Source organism: Octopus sinensis, linkage group LG13, assembly GCF_006345805.1.
Source record: "Octopus sinensis linkage group LG13, ASM634580v1, whole genome shotgun sequence".
NCBI classification, from domain to species: Eukaryota; Metazoa; Mollusca; class Cephalopoda; order Octopoda; family Octopodidae; genus Octopus; species Octopus sinensis.
In genome coordinates, this window is record NC_043009.1 from 12,566,249 (window position 1) to 12,581,314 (window position 15,066).

Consider the following 15,066-nt stretch of genomic DNA (forward strand, 5'->3'; position numbering starts at 1 on the left):
TTTTTAGTTATCAAAAGTTTATTTATTCACTTATAGGCGTAGGAGTGGCTGTGTGGTGAGTATAAGTGCTGGAGTGGCTGTGTGGTAAATAGCTTGCTTACCAACCACATGGTTCCGGGTTCAGTCCCACTGCATGGCACCTTGGGCATGTGTTTTCTACTATAGCCTCAGGCCAACCAAAACCTTATGAGTGGATTTGGTAGATGGAAACTGAAAGAAGCCCGTCATATATATGTATATGTATATATGTGTGTGTGTGTGTTTGCATGTCTGTGTTTGTCCCCCCCCCCATCGCTTGACAATCGATGCTGGTGTGTGTACATCCCCGTAACTTAGCAGGTCGGCAAAAGAGACTGATAGAATAAGTACTAGGCTTACAAAGCATAAGTCCTGAGGTCGATTTGCTCGACTAAAGGTGGTGCTCCAGCATGGCTGCAGTCAAATGACTGAAACAAGTAAAAGAGTATTGTTTTTAGACAAGTTTCGTCCTCCCCCGGAATATCGTTATAAATCATCAAACCCCGAACTTCAGACTGAATTTCTTGTAAATCCGTTTCCGGGTGTGAATGAGGTAGGAAGCATTCCAGTGAAACACAACTGGAAATGACTGGCAGTGGACGTGCTGTACTGCTGGCAGGGGACATACCTTTCAATGGTCGACTCTGGACCGGGGCGGTTGACCATATGGAGGGAGATGAAGACAGGGGACTGGGGAGGAAATCACAAGAACACTAAATGAAATATTCCTAGAATGAGGCCCAGTGGATGAGCTGCTTGTGGATATTGGCACTGCGTTTCGCTTGGAGGTGCTGGGGGAAATGCTTAACAAGTGGCATGTTAGCCATTTCTTCAGGGCAGCATACTGGCTAAGTGGCAATGAGGTTGTGGAGAGGCATCATCGCACCATCAAGACCATAGCAGAGAGGGGCCACATCTCATTGGTCGAGGCCATTTTTTTGGTATAATATGTCACCCAGGATGGGATAGGCTGAGGAGTGAGTTCCACACAGGCAATATTCAAGTATGAGTGGAGACATCCATGTACCACATCACCACAACCCACAGAAAAGAAAGAGCATGCCTTTGTGCAGGTTGTGGAAGAAGTCTGTGTTAAACTCCCAAATGCGTGGTACACATCACAATGGGGAAAGGGGACAATAACCTCTGTAAATTCGAGGAACAATGCGTCAGTAGAAGGCATGCCATGCCATGTTTTTGGATGTGTGCAGGATCGTCCCTGCGATGGAGGATGGGGCCAACAGTAATGGACAAGGAGACGAAACCGGCAGCAACATGCCAGGAACTGAGGCTACCCTGAAGCCTCATGGTGGTCACAGAGCAAACGGTGCCCTCCTCACTGGTTGGCTGATTATGAGACAAGGCGTGTGGTCAGGGTTGAAGAGAGGGTGTGGGCAGGCTGGTTGAAAGATCTTCAGATCAGAAGTCATGTGGTGTTATGAGCCAGGCTGTGTTGTAGGAAAGGACTGGAAGTGAGGGAGTAGGTATGTTCTGTCGGAAGTGGGGCCCACTGGAAGGGCTGCAGTAGGCATGCAGAGTCAGCGAGGCACGAGTAGTCAGATGGCGGCAGACAGCGCATGAGAGCAGACATATTAGATGGTACGGCAGTGGACATAGCATGTGGACATTGAGTAAAACTTCCAGATCGAGACAGCATGTGGCCCGACAGGTAAGACTACCACAATTCTCTCTTTGCTTCCATCTTTTTCCTCCTTCACATCACACTACTTACATACGTACGTATGTATGTATGTATGTATGTATGTCCATTTATTCAAAACTGAAACAAATTTCATGTGACCATTCATCACGGTGACTGACATTCAAATATCAGTTTTCATCAATCATCGTTTTCCATTTGGTTCGGTGTATTCGTGGAATGCTTTCCAAATTCTCGTACAGTGAGACAACAGGGTAACGCCATTAGTAGAAGAGGTTGGGAAAGTGAAAGGGGAGAGTAAAGTGTAGTTTCAGAATGAAACAGGGGGTGATAAGCTACGAGAAGTTAAGAGAAGGTAGTATCAGTTAACCATTTAGTATCTAATCCAGCCATATCTTGCCAAAATATTGGGTTGTCCGGAAAGTTTGTGCCGATTTTTAAAGGAAAGAAAAAGGTCAATAAATACTTGCCATTACATTTTTAATCAACCAAATATGAACCATTTTGTTGCACAATGCATTTCCATCTTTCCTTTAACTTGAAAATACCCTCTTCCCAGAATTGAGGTGGTTTCATGGCAAAGAATTCATCAAGGTATCTTTTTACGTCATCCAAGGAATTGAAATTTTTACCATTAAGACTATTCTGCAGAGATCTGAATAAGTGGAAATCTGAAGGAGCAATATCTGGTGAATATGGAGGGTGGGGTAACACATCCCAGCCGAGCTGCAGCAATTTTTGTCTGGTTCCCAAAGCATCAAGTGCCGAAAATGAACTTTCTTATCTTCCATTTTAAAGGGTTACAGAATTAACACAGGTTATAGGAACATAAACCTTCTCCCACGAAAAGATAGCTTAAACTGTGCTCTAAATGGAGATTCGTTTGTCTTAAGATCCAGAAGGGTGGGTATGCCTAGCTGATTTGTGTTAATTAATCGTCATTAAAAGATAATTTCTCTTGTATCTCAAACAGATTGTTGCTTTCTCAAAGTATGGTACATTATTTTATTTTAGTACATTTACAGTATTTGTACGGTATTAGGTTAAGAAAACTTGATCTTTTCCTAAATTATACTTTTATTTCTTTATATTTCTTTCATTTTTAAGGCAGTGAGCTGGTAAAATTGTTAGTACGCTGGACATAATGCTTAGCAGCATTTCCTCCGTCTTAATGTTCTGAGGTCAAATTCTAACAAGGTTGACTTTGCCTTTCATCCTTTCGGGGTCGAAAAATAATAACCAATCAAGCACTGGGTTGATGTAATCGATTTAGGCCATCCCCCCGTAATTGTTGGTCTTGTACCAAAATTTGAAATCAATATTTCTTTCATTTCTTATATATTCAAAATATTTAACGATAATTTTAATGTGTATATATATATATATATATATATATATATATATATATAGAGTTGAGTATAGAAATTCGGGGTGAGTACTTGATAATTATAAGCACCTGTGTACACCGTTTGGCGGTGTAGGTGGTGGAGTAAATTGAGAGAGAGAGAGAGAGAGAGAGAGAGAGAGAGTGAGAGAGAGAGCAAGAGAGAGAGAGACAGACAGAAACAGAGATAGAGAGAGTTTTAATGAGCTTTGTAAGGTGCTATGCCAATTTAAAAAGTGATGATCAGAAATCCTGAGAATTCGGTTATCCGGGGTCTCTCTAGTTCCAGTGGTGCCAGATAGATGGGAGTTTACTGTGGTTATTTCACTTTATCTCAGGAGATATTTGAAGAGTTACATTTTTTCTCTACAGTTTTGGTCTGAAGAATGGGATTTTACAAAGCCTCCAAGACTGGTGAAATTGACACAATAATTGTTCCTCCTGAATAGCTTTAAGTTGATGGCTGCATGAAAGACATGAGCAGAAGAAGAACTCCAGAAAGCTGATCTTCTGAGGAGAAAAGACTGGGGGAAATGATTAGTGTGGGGCCCGGATGTTGGGTAGTAGACACAATATCAGTGATGATAGACAAGTCAGGATGGTTTGAGTGCATTTGTGGCACAACACCAGTAATCTCTGAGAAATAGAATCCACTGTAATAGTGGCAGAAAAGCCAAGGAGAAGACTGGTTTGTCTATGAGCCACAATTTGAATTGTTTTGGCAATCAACTTCATAATAACAACCTGTTGGCTTTTTTTCCGGCAGTCTAGCAACAGCACTATCCCAGTTCTGAAAGCAGTATTCCGTTGTAGATCTCACTTAAGTTTTTTTTATAGGGTTATTAAATGCTAAAAGTTGAAGTATTTATTTTGATCTCTAGAACAGCTGTCTTTTGTCCATCAGCTTTCTGTAAATATAAAACTAACTGGTCTGATAGCACACGTGTATGGGTGTAGGATGTGCAAGTGTTACATGAATGTGGGCGTTTTTCAATGTAAGCATATCAAAGTTTCACACATTTTCTTACGTTTATAAAGTTAATGTGTTACAAACATCACCTAGATGTTGAAGCAGTAGACCCCCCCCCACCACCACCACCTTTAGTCTGTTGAAGCAGTAAAACTCAACCTTTAGTCCTTGACACAACAAATGCTTGCTTGCTTGAAGGTTCCTCGGCTCTAAGGAAGAAAACATCCCTTCAAGTTGGTGAAAATGCTGATGTGCGTGGAGATCAAAAGCCAAGTGGCAGAGTTTTTCACTTGAGGGACAAGGCACTGATGAGCTGAAGTGATCTAGTAGCAGTGCAGCAGGCCTTGCTTGGCACTCATCGAACAATTGTGGGGACTTTGTTTCGACAGCTTCACAATCTTGACAGCAGATGGCTTGCTTTGATCTGTAGCAAGAATTTTCAGATCCAGTGGAGAAATGTTGCATTTCTGCAGGATGGCAGCAACTTGATCTTTGTATCTCTTCCTCTATCCTCCAAAAGATCATTGGCCTTGAGTCAGTTCTCCTTAGAAGACAACACAGAATAGACGGAAGTGGGGCAGCTTAATGAGATGGTCAGTCCAGCAAAGTTGACGCTTGACAATAACAGATTGCTGAAGGAGTTGCAACATTTCAAGGTGGTTCGATGTGGAACCATGTCTTCTCACGAGATGTCCAGGACACATCGAAGACACCTGATGTGAAAGGATTCAAGAATCTTTAGGTCCTTGCAGTAAGCCACCCAGATTTCCACACCATACAGAATGGATAAAACAGTGGCCTGACACACAGTAACTTCCATGAGAATACTCTTTCACTTGTTTCGGTCATTTGACTGTGGCCATGCTAGAGCACCACCTTTAGTCGAGCAAATCGACCCCAGAACTAATTCTTTGTAAGCCTAGTACTTATTCTATCGGTCTCTTTTGCCGAACCGCTAAGTTACAGGGACATAAACACACTAGCATCGGTTGTCAAGCGATGCTGGGGGGACAAACATAGACACACAAACATACACACACACACACACACACATACATATATATATATAAAAATCCTTAAAGTCCTTAAAAATATTTTAGCCCGAAGGCCGTGGCCATGCTGGGGCACGACAGGCTTCTTTCAGTTTCCATCTACCAAATCCACTCATAAGGCTTTGGTCGGCCCGAGGCTATAGTAGAAGACACTTGCCCAAGGTGCCACACAGTGGGACTGAACCCGGAACCATCTGGTTGGTAAGCAAGCTACTTACCACACAGCCACTCCTGCACCTATACATAAAATATTTTAGCAATTTTTTTATACAATCTATATATCTAAAACAAAGGATGCGTATGTGTGTGTGTAGTACATATGCATTTCTACAGTTTTCAAACTTTACACGCACATTAATTATGTGTCAAGGGTGGTTATGCACTATAACATTTTGCCCAAGGCCCCGTGTACTGCGAGAAACCGACTAGGAGAAAAGATGTTTCACATGGATTTTTCTCTAAAAATTGCAGTCTTCAACCGATTCTCTCCCTTTGGTTTCTGTAGTTTTCAAGCGATTCTCTCCCTTTTCTGTCTCTATTTATCTCTCCTCTTTCCTATTCTCTCTGCAATATTTGCTCTCTTTAAGTCTTTGTTTCTTTCACTCACTCTCTCTGAAAATTGATTTCAGTGTATTTCAATTTTGTTGTGCGTAAATATCTTTTGTCTTCACACTATTGGTGCTTTCTCTCCTACATTACTTATTTAAAAAATTTTGCACTCCGTCTATTTAAATATACTATTTACATTTCCCCCCTCTATCGAAAACTATTGTGATACAACCGATAAGTCTTCAGTACTAACCAATGAGAATTCAACCATGCCACTGAGCATTCATGCATAGCTCAAGTTTTTTCACTCAGGCTATTTTGTTCTACAGCTTTATACACTAAAATGGCATTTGTAATTTCTGCATACAAATTGACTTCTTTGTGGTATAATATCGTTTCACTTTCTAATGTGATAATACTATAATATTGTTTCACTTTTATTCATTCACTTTTGCGTGTGCATTTGCGCATTCAATATGTATGAGATAATAAAGGACATTTTATACCACTAAGACGACGACGTCACATATGAATATGTGTCTCTGAGTGTATATATGAATGTGTATGCATCTCTGACTGTGTTTCCGTGTTAGGTACGTTATTAAACATACACACACATCTACACATACATATACACATATGACGACTGACATGCATGAATGTATATCTCTCTTATTGTGTGTGTTTGCACTCTCGTCACGTACGTTATTAAACACACACATACATATATAACGAGAACAGCTGGAGGTGAAACCCTTGACAAATGACAATTATGTGGAAGGTCCAACTTATATGGAAATACACATCTAGCATTCATTAACAGTTCATAATTAGTGCAACAGTTGCAAGGTATTTACAATTTGCTTATATTTGGTTACTTTATACTGCATACAAAAATAGAGATTAATGTATATTCTTTTATTCTTTTACTTGTTTCAGTCATTTGACTGCGGCCATGCTGGAGCACCGCCTTTAGTCGAGCAAATCGACCCCGGGACTTATTCTTTTTAAGCCCAGTACTTATTCTATCGGTCTCTTTTGCCGAACTGCTAAGTGACGGGGACGTAAACACACCAGCATCGGTTGTCAAGCGATGTTAGGGGTACAAACACAGACACACAAACATATACACACACATATATACGATGGGCTTCTTTCAGTTTCCGTCTACCAAATCCACTCACAAGGCATTGGTCGACCCGGGGCTATAGCAGAAGACACTTGTCCAAGATGCCACGCAGTGGGACTGAACCCGGAACCATGTGGTTGGTTAGCAAGCTACTTACCACACAGCCACTCCTGCTGTACATAATATTTTGTTTAAAATTTTGAAAAAAAATATGCCACCGAGGAAAAAACGTAATCTCTCTGGAAACACCTATAAAGCAAGGAGGATTGCAGAAAACCAAAGACGAGAGTCTCAAGAGATAAGGGACAAGAGACTTCCTCAACATCAGCAAAAGCATGTTACAGCATGTCAAATACAGTCTCAAGAGAGAAGGGAGATGACACTTTCTCAAGATCAGCAAAGGGCCTTCAAATAACCATAACTACAACATGAGTTTGTATTCATTGAATGTTGTCATGTTTCCTAATTCTTTGAACCATGGTTTTTCAAGTGAAAACAATTGTTATGATTGATATCTCAACTATTTAGCTGAATTTAAATGTGTGTACCCCTACTACCTTTCATTGCATTTAATTCCTTAATCAGTTGCCACTTTTGTTTGCTTGATTGGGTATACAACTCATGTATATGAGAAATTACTAAAGTCTAAAGCTTTAAAAAAAAAGTTCACTTTTGGTTTTCATAAACTTTCTTTTATATTTTATTTTTTTATATTTATGTTATCAATTTACTCGGATATTAAACATGCATCTGAGCTATATTTAACCCTTTCGTTACTGTATTTATTTCGAGATGGTCTGTTTTTCTTTCAATTACTTTAAATACGACAAAAAATTTGGTAAAATAATTTAGTTATCATTAAGCTAGTGTTAGGAACATAAATTGTGACTAAGGTTTGGTGGAAGATTTTAATTCAAAACTCATAAAAACAAGACATTTGTACTCAGAACCAGAGCCAGTTTCAGCCCGGATGGTAACGAAAGGGTTAATGAATAAGGTTTTGAGTTACACAAAAAACAAAATGCAATAAAAATCAGTCCAAATACATAGTTGTAGGGAACAATTTTATTCATATATTAACGAATTCAATAATTAGTTCAAAATGCATTCAAATATGTACAGAATCATTTCCATTTAGTTATTACTATTATTATTTCATTAAAACTGAATCAAATTTTTCATTTAATAATCAGACACATAAAAAAATAAATTAAAAAAATATTTCATCTTTTTATTCTTCATAATTGTTCCATCTTGTATCAGCAAATATAAAATTGGAAAAATTCAGCAACTTATACATATTTCATGAATCAGAGCATTTTTGCAATCCCTTCTATTCCCTATCACTCATTATTGATATCCATCAGCCAGTGCCGCCTTGACTGACTTCCGTGCCGGTGGCACGTAAAAAGCACCAACCAATCGTGACCATTGCCAGCTTCCCCTGGCCCCTGTGCCGGTGGCATGTAAAAAGCACCCACTACACTCACAGAGTGGTTGGCATTAGGAAGGGCATCCAGCTGTGGAAACACTGCCAGATCAGACTGGAGCCTGGTGCAGCCTCCTGGCTTCCCAGACCCCGGTCGAACCGTCTAACCCATGCTAGCATGGAAAGCAGACGTTAAACGATGATGATGATGATGATCACTCTTACACACTCTCTCTCTCACTTCCAATACTGCCCAGCAACTTCTCTCTTGAATCACTGTTACTTTCTTCTTACATCACCCAGCCTCACACCGTCTTCCATTAGCCTTTTTTTCTATCAACACACTTTCTCGCTTCCATCAACACCTCACCCCTAGTACCCTGATTTGTTTCTTTTGCTCTTGTTGCAGGGATTCAAACTCTAACCACTGGGGTACACAGTTAAGCAATACAAAAGAGCCACCACAGTTTCACATGACTGATTTAAAAACTGTGGCATGATATGGCTTTCTTGAATGTTCTAGAATTCACCTGCTGTCACCATATAAGACTTTTTGGCATTTAACTCATTGCAGAGTATTAAGGTCAGCTGACCGATTGACACACATCACCTCAGCCAAGCAGACGGCCAATAGGCCACCTCGACCGTTTGCACTGACAACTCCAGGAACTCGTTCACACCACATAACGTTCCCGATAACTTTCTACATTCACAAAGCAGTTTTTCTCTCCTCCCAGTTGACAATTATTAATATTGCTAATTGTAAATAGTCAACACCAAAACCATTATGTCCAGCAATAGATATTCGAGATGACCATCAGGAGTTTGCTTCAGTCATCATTGATGCAACCAATGACACTCTGCACATACACTACTACAATAACAAAGCCATCCATCCTAACTATGGCGACTCAGGCATTTGAAGTATATCAACATTAACCAGTTCAATCTAAGCAATGCACAGCCGTGCAGCAGCACTCTCTTCCATAACCTTTACACTTGGATCTCTACCAAGATAATCTCTGCGGTGCTGGTGTGAATAAAATACACCTACCACACTCTGATAAGTGGTTGGTAATAAGAATGCCTTCTTATTACATCTACGGTGTGGGTCGGTAACTAAAGCAAACAAAATAGAAAAACAAACCTTCACGCACTATGATGACCCAGCCAGCCCTTACCAGCAGAGAAGAGCAGAACCAAATGATGAAGCTGATGATGATGATAATGTGCATTGCTTTCTGACTCTTGTTCTGGCATGAGGTAGTCAACATGGCTTGCTCTGATGTACAGTTAGATCAATTCCAAAACATGTTCTTTAGAAATGTTTTGGACAATTACTATGAAGCTAAAAATATATACTTTGCCACAGTAAAAAACAATTTAGGATAACAATTTACTTATCAACTTCAAGCTCAGAACAAATAATAAAAAAGAAATCATTATCATGACTTTCATCTTGCTCTCACAATTAAAAAATGTTTCTATAATTATATTTATCATCGTCAATAGCAAAAAAAAAAAAAATAGTGTTGATGTAAATATCATACAATAATTAATTAAGCCACTTCTTTACAATCTGGGGAGAGGAGAAGTAGATTAAGTAAATAGTAGCTCAGCATTGAAGATAAAGAGACTACCAATATCTCTTTTCTTGGATCTGTTTCCTTGTGTCAGACATGGCTGTGGTTAGGAAGCTTACTTTTCAACCACATGGTTTCAGGTTCAGTCCCACTGTGTGGCCCCTTCTGCTATAGCCTAGGGCTGAATGAACCCTTGTGATTGAGTTTGGTTTACAAAAGTTCCCCTCATGTGTATACATGTGTCTGAAAGTGTTTGTGCCTCCTAACACAGAGGAGGGAAAACGCAACCTCATTTAGAAACAGGTGAGGGGTTGGCGACAGGAAGAGCATCCAGCCATAGAAAACCCACCACATCTTTTTCATCATTATCAACATCAAGTCCAACCCATGAGAGCATGGAAAACTGATGTTAGAGGATGATGATGTCAACCAACTTAGACAAGAATATAATTATTATTATTGCTGGATTTTACTATGGAATGAAGAGTTTTGAAACAGTTCCCACTTAAACTGACTGAAATAAGGTTTTTTGCTACCATGAGTTAGTAATCACATAACATTAGGAATGTGCATGAGATATTACATGCAATGATATCAGCATGTCAGGAATGTGTATGAGATATTACATGATATCAGGAATGTGCATGAGATATTACATGCAATGATATCACTGCAACAAAACTAACTGTAATGCAAAGGAGAATAGCAAAAATGAAAAGAACACAGCATTTCATGATCTCTAAGTACATGGAATATGACCCGTATCCGAAAATAAACAGACAATGTAAGATCATATGTAAACAATACACAAGATAGAATAACCTCTCAAAAATTGCAGAGGTAAATATAAATAATAATAATAAATAAATGATTTTTATCTCTCATTAAACAAGATGGTGAAAAAACTTATCTAAAAGAGATTCTGAAGATGTAAAGTATACTAGCCATCTCAATATGGCTAACCACTAAGGGTGGGTGTTACTGTAGCTTGTAGCCCCAGGAGAACATCGTCTCCAGCTGGCTTTAGGCACACTTTCTTTGCCCTTATGGTATTTGCAAAGCGAGGTCATCCCTTTCTCATCAACCTAAGTGATATAATTGAAGAACTTAGAGTATACGGAAACTACATGGGAATATTACTAATACCATAATTAGTAACTGTAATATCTACCTAGGGCAAAATTGTAAGCATATTTGCCATTGCAATATATATGGTAAATCGAAAAACCAATTTGGTTTTTAATCATAATCATCGACAGTATCAGATACAACCTAAGAGGAAGGTAAAAGATATTTCAATTATCTCATTGCAGAGAACGTCAAAGACAAAATGATCCATGAAAACTAAGATAGTACTTGGAACTGAGGTAAGTTACTAATTTCAATGTGTACTGACGTCAGCTATTTAAATTCGAGTTCTCACGTAGATCAATTTGTTAAAGGACTCTCATCACATTGGCTGAGGGAAGGGACACTAGTGACCAGCTATGGGCAGATATCCTGAAGCTGAGGGACAGAAATGGAATATTACACTTGAAGAATAATGGCCCATTTCAATTAAAATTGCTATGTGAGATAACTGTGTTATTTGCACTGGCTACCCAACTCAAAACCATACTGATAATTACTTCCAGGTGAGTACGTTCCATAATTAAATTGGTACACCTGAAGAGGATCAACAAACCAAAAAACAGCTGGCTGTGATTCGACCTCACATTGTTGCTCTTGTCCAGATTATATCTCCTTAAAGAAGAAAGTGACAAGGTGTAAATATTTTGGATATAAACCATGCTAGCATGGAAAACGGACGCTAAACGATGATGATGATGATAAGAGAGTCATGAAGTCCAAGCATGGTTGCTTATGGAAGACCAGCAGTCACCCATGCATACCAGCCTCCCCATCATACCACCAATATTATCCAAGACAAAAAGCAAAGGCCGATACAGCTTGGCACCAATGACGTTGCAACCTATTTTTACAGCTGAGTGAACTGGAGCAATGTGAAATAAAGTGCCTTGCTCAAGAACATAACACAAAGCCAGGTCTGGGAATCGAACTCCCTCCCTTGTGGTTGTGAGCCTAAAGCTCTAACTAGAGCCATGCACCTTCACCTTAGTATTTATATATACCGTATGTTTCGGTGTATAAGGCAACCCAACCAATTTGGTTCTTAATAGAGAAAAGTGACATGTGAAGCTCATGGCAATGTCAGAGCGAGGAGAAAGTGAACTCTTAGTTTTCATATTGTCTTCATTACAAACTAAGGGAATGTCAGCTTAGTATCACCCTTATGGTGTTGAAATTTTGGCTAGTACAATGTGAAAAGATTAACCAGAACAGTTTAAGTACATGAAGGGATAAATCCAAAATAGCCAGTGTCTCTCAGTCCAGTTAAGATAGTAGTATTTAGTTGATATAGCGGGGAGTGAAAAACTAAATAAACATCCAATTTTTATAATCAACCTGTAACAATTAGACCAGGCCAAAATGAGAGGAGAGCAGTTAGCACAGGCCTACAATTTTTGAGAAGGCACACTCTTCCTGTCAAAGGCAAATGGAAAGGATAAATTTGTCAAACCAGGCTAAAATGAATAGAAAATTCTTAAAATTTCCAATTTTATTTACATAAAAAATGTTGCTTTCCCCTGTTTTTAAAATGATTAAAGAGGTAGACAGGGTGCTCCATCACTCTCTGCCTCTCTCTCACTCCACAGATTCTTTGCCAACTCAATACCAAATGTGTATTTACAAACACTATACACACATTAAAACCATGCCTCAATTTCCCTCCATGTGTATTGAGGCATTTAAATACTACTTTCAATGCCTTATTTTATTCTTATACAGTCATGGAAGTACTTTGCTTGCCTTTCAACAACCCAACGATGTTCTCTCTCTTACTTAGTATGCGTTATTAAACGAGGTTCGCTGGGGTGTGTGAGAATTTTCATGACAAAGAGTGCCATCACAAAAAGATACATAATGCAATATAAAATAAGTTCATTGGCATCTGTGGAGTATTTATCCAAAAAGAATCAAACAAAAAATAAAAAAGAATATATAAAACCTGCAAAATATTTTGCAATTCCTGTTGTTGGAATATTCAAATACCTGAATGCATGATTTCATATTCTTGATTAATCTTTATTATTAGGGATAACAAAAGAGGAAGGTAAAAAGTATTTCAATTTTCTCATTGCAGACAATATCAAAGACAAAACGATTCACAAAAACTGTCCAGGACAATACCTGGAGAGCACGAGTTATCGAGAAATAGAGCTGGTTTATCTTCAGCTCTATATATTCAATGAAGAATACACCAAAAAGAGTATGCCTATTTAAACTCATTGAAAAAAATGGAACACCAATGTAACTGGAAGGCATACTTCTTTGAGAAGGGACCCTAGGCAGATTTAACTAATTGCAAATATAGATTTACCTTGAAAAAAATGCCCTTTATCAAATCAAAGAATTGGAGGCCTTTGAAAATAACCAGCTGAACCAAGTTAAAAAAACGTAAATTAAAGGTAAATTTTCTTAATTAGTAACTGTAATATCTACCTAGGGCAAAATTGTAAGCATATATGCCATTGCAGTATATATGGTAAATCGAAAAACCAATTTGGTTTTTAATCATAATCATCGACAGTATCAGATACAACCTAAGAGAAAGGTAAAAGTTATTTCAATATTCTCATTGCAGAGAACGTCAAAGACAAAATGATCCATGAAAACTAAGATAGTACTTGGAACTGAGGTAAGTTACTAATTTCAATGTGTACTGACGTCAGCTATTTAAATTCAAGTTCTCATGTAGATCAATTTGTTAAAGGACTCTCGTCACATTGGCTGAGGGAAGGGACACCAGTGACCAGCTATGGGCAGATATCCTGAAGCTGAGGGACAGAAATGGAATATTACACTTGAAGAATAATGGCCCATTTCAATTAAAATTGCTATGTGAGATAACTGTGTTATTTGCACTGGCTACCCAACTCAAAACCATACTGATAATTACTTCCAGGTGAGTACGTTCCATAATTAAATTGGTACACCTGAAGAGGATCAACAAACCAAAAAACAGCTGGCTGTGATTCGACCTCACATTGTTGCTCTTGTCCAGATTATATCTCCTTAAAGAAGAAATGAAGATTTGAGTATATATATATATAAAAGAATCATGAAGTCCAGGCATGGTTGCTTATGGAAGACCAGCAGTCACCCATGCATACCAGCCTCCTCATCATACCACCAATATTATCCAAGACAAAAAGCAAAGGCCGATACAGCTTGGCACCAATGACGTTGCAACCTATTTTTACAGCTGAGTGAACTGGAGCAATGTGAAATAAAGTGCCTTGCTCAAGAACACAACACAAAGCCAGGTCTGGGAATCGAACTCCCTACCTTGTGGTTGTGAGCCTAAAGCTCTAACTAGAGCCATGCACCTTCACCTTAGTATTTATATATACCGTATGTTGTGAGTCTTCTCAAACAGCTCCCATGTTCTTCCGTGCCCCTCCTTCCCACCCCTGGATGAGACCCCATTCAAATTTGACATGATGGGTGATAGAATGGTTGACATGAAAGGCGCAAAAACCAGTCATGTTAGAGGCACGGGTCATGAAAAGACAAGGTTTACGGTGGTATTATCGTGCATGGCTAACCGAATGGAACCTAAATCCATGACAGGATGATATGCTGTGTGAGAGCGAAGATAAAACCAAAGTCGATTCACCAGATTCTAACTAGAACCCTTACGATGAAACTGTAAATGATAATTTGCTTGACAAACTTTTTGGATCAGATGATGATGATTGTAGCAATTTTGAAAGATTAAATGTTTGAAACTTATCTAAATAACAATGTGTATGTGGTATGTTTAATTTTTTTGTATTATTTTTACTAAAATTGATAATCTTAGTGAAACATGTTTTGTAATACTTTTTATTAGAATTCATAATCTTAGTGAGAAATAAAATTTTTTCCGTGGATTGTAGATTTTTAGGTAATGGCAGCGCTATTACATTATTAGTGTTGTATAGTAATGTGAATTGTTTCATCAGTGATATACTAGTTTGAAAATTCACATGACAAAAGGAAGTGTAAATTTACTCAATTTCAAAATATTAATTTTTACCACTCTATCACTGAGGGACTATTATAAGAAAGTTTTAATTTACCCATAGATAACACTTTTAAATCAAGGCATACTCAGCATATACACACTTTCAGATGAGGACAAAAAAATCTGTAACAAACTTTCAAAGTATATTTGGAGTTTAAAAA

At 38.4% G+C, this 15,066-nt stretch overlaps 1 long non-coding RNA gene across 1 annotated transcript; it reads right to left on the reverse strand.

The window, feature by feature from the left end:
• Positions 1-9,378: 9,378 nt before the first annotated feature.
• LOC118765762 lies at positions 9,379-11,681 on the reverse strand. The gene is made up of 2 exons (XR_005001634.1): positions 11,151-11,681; positions 9,379-10,941 (listed from the first exon to the last, which is right to left on the reverse strand). It is a non-coding gene; the product is annotated as an uncharacterized LOC118765762 (long non-coding RNA).
• Between the last annotated feature and the right edge of the window lie 3,385 nt (positions 11,682-15,066).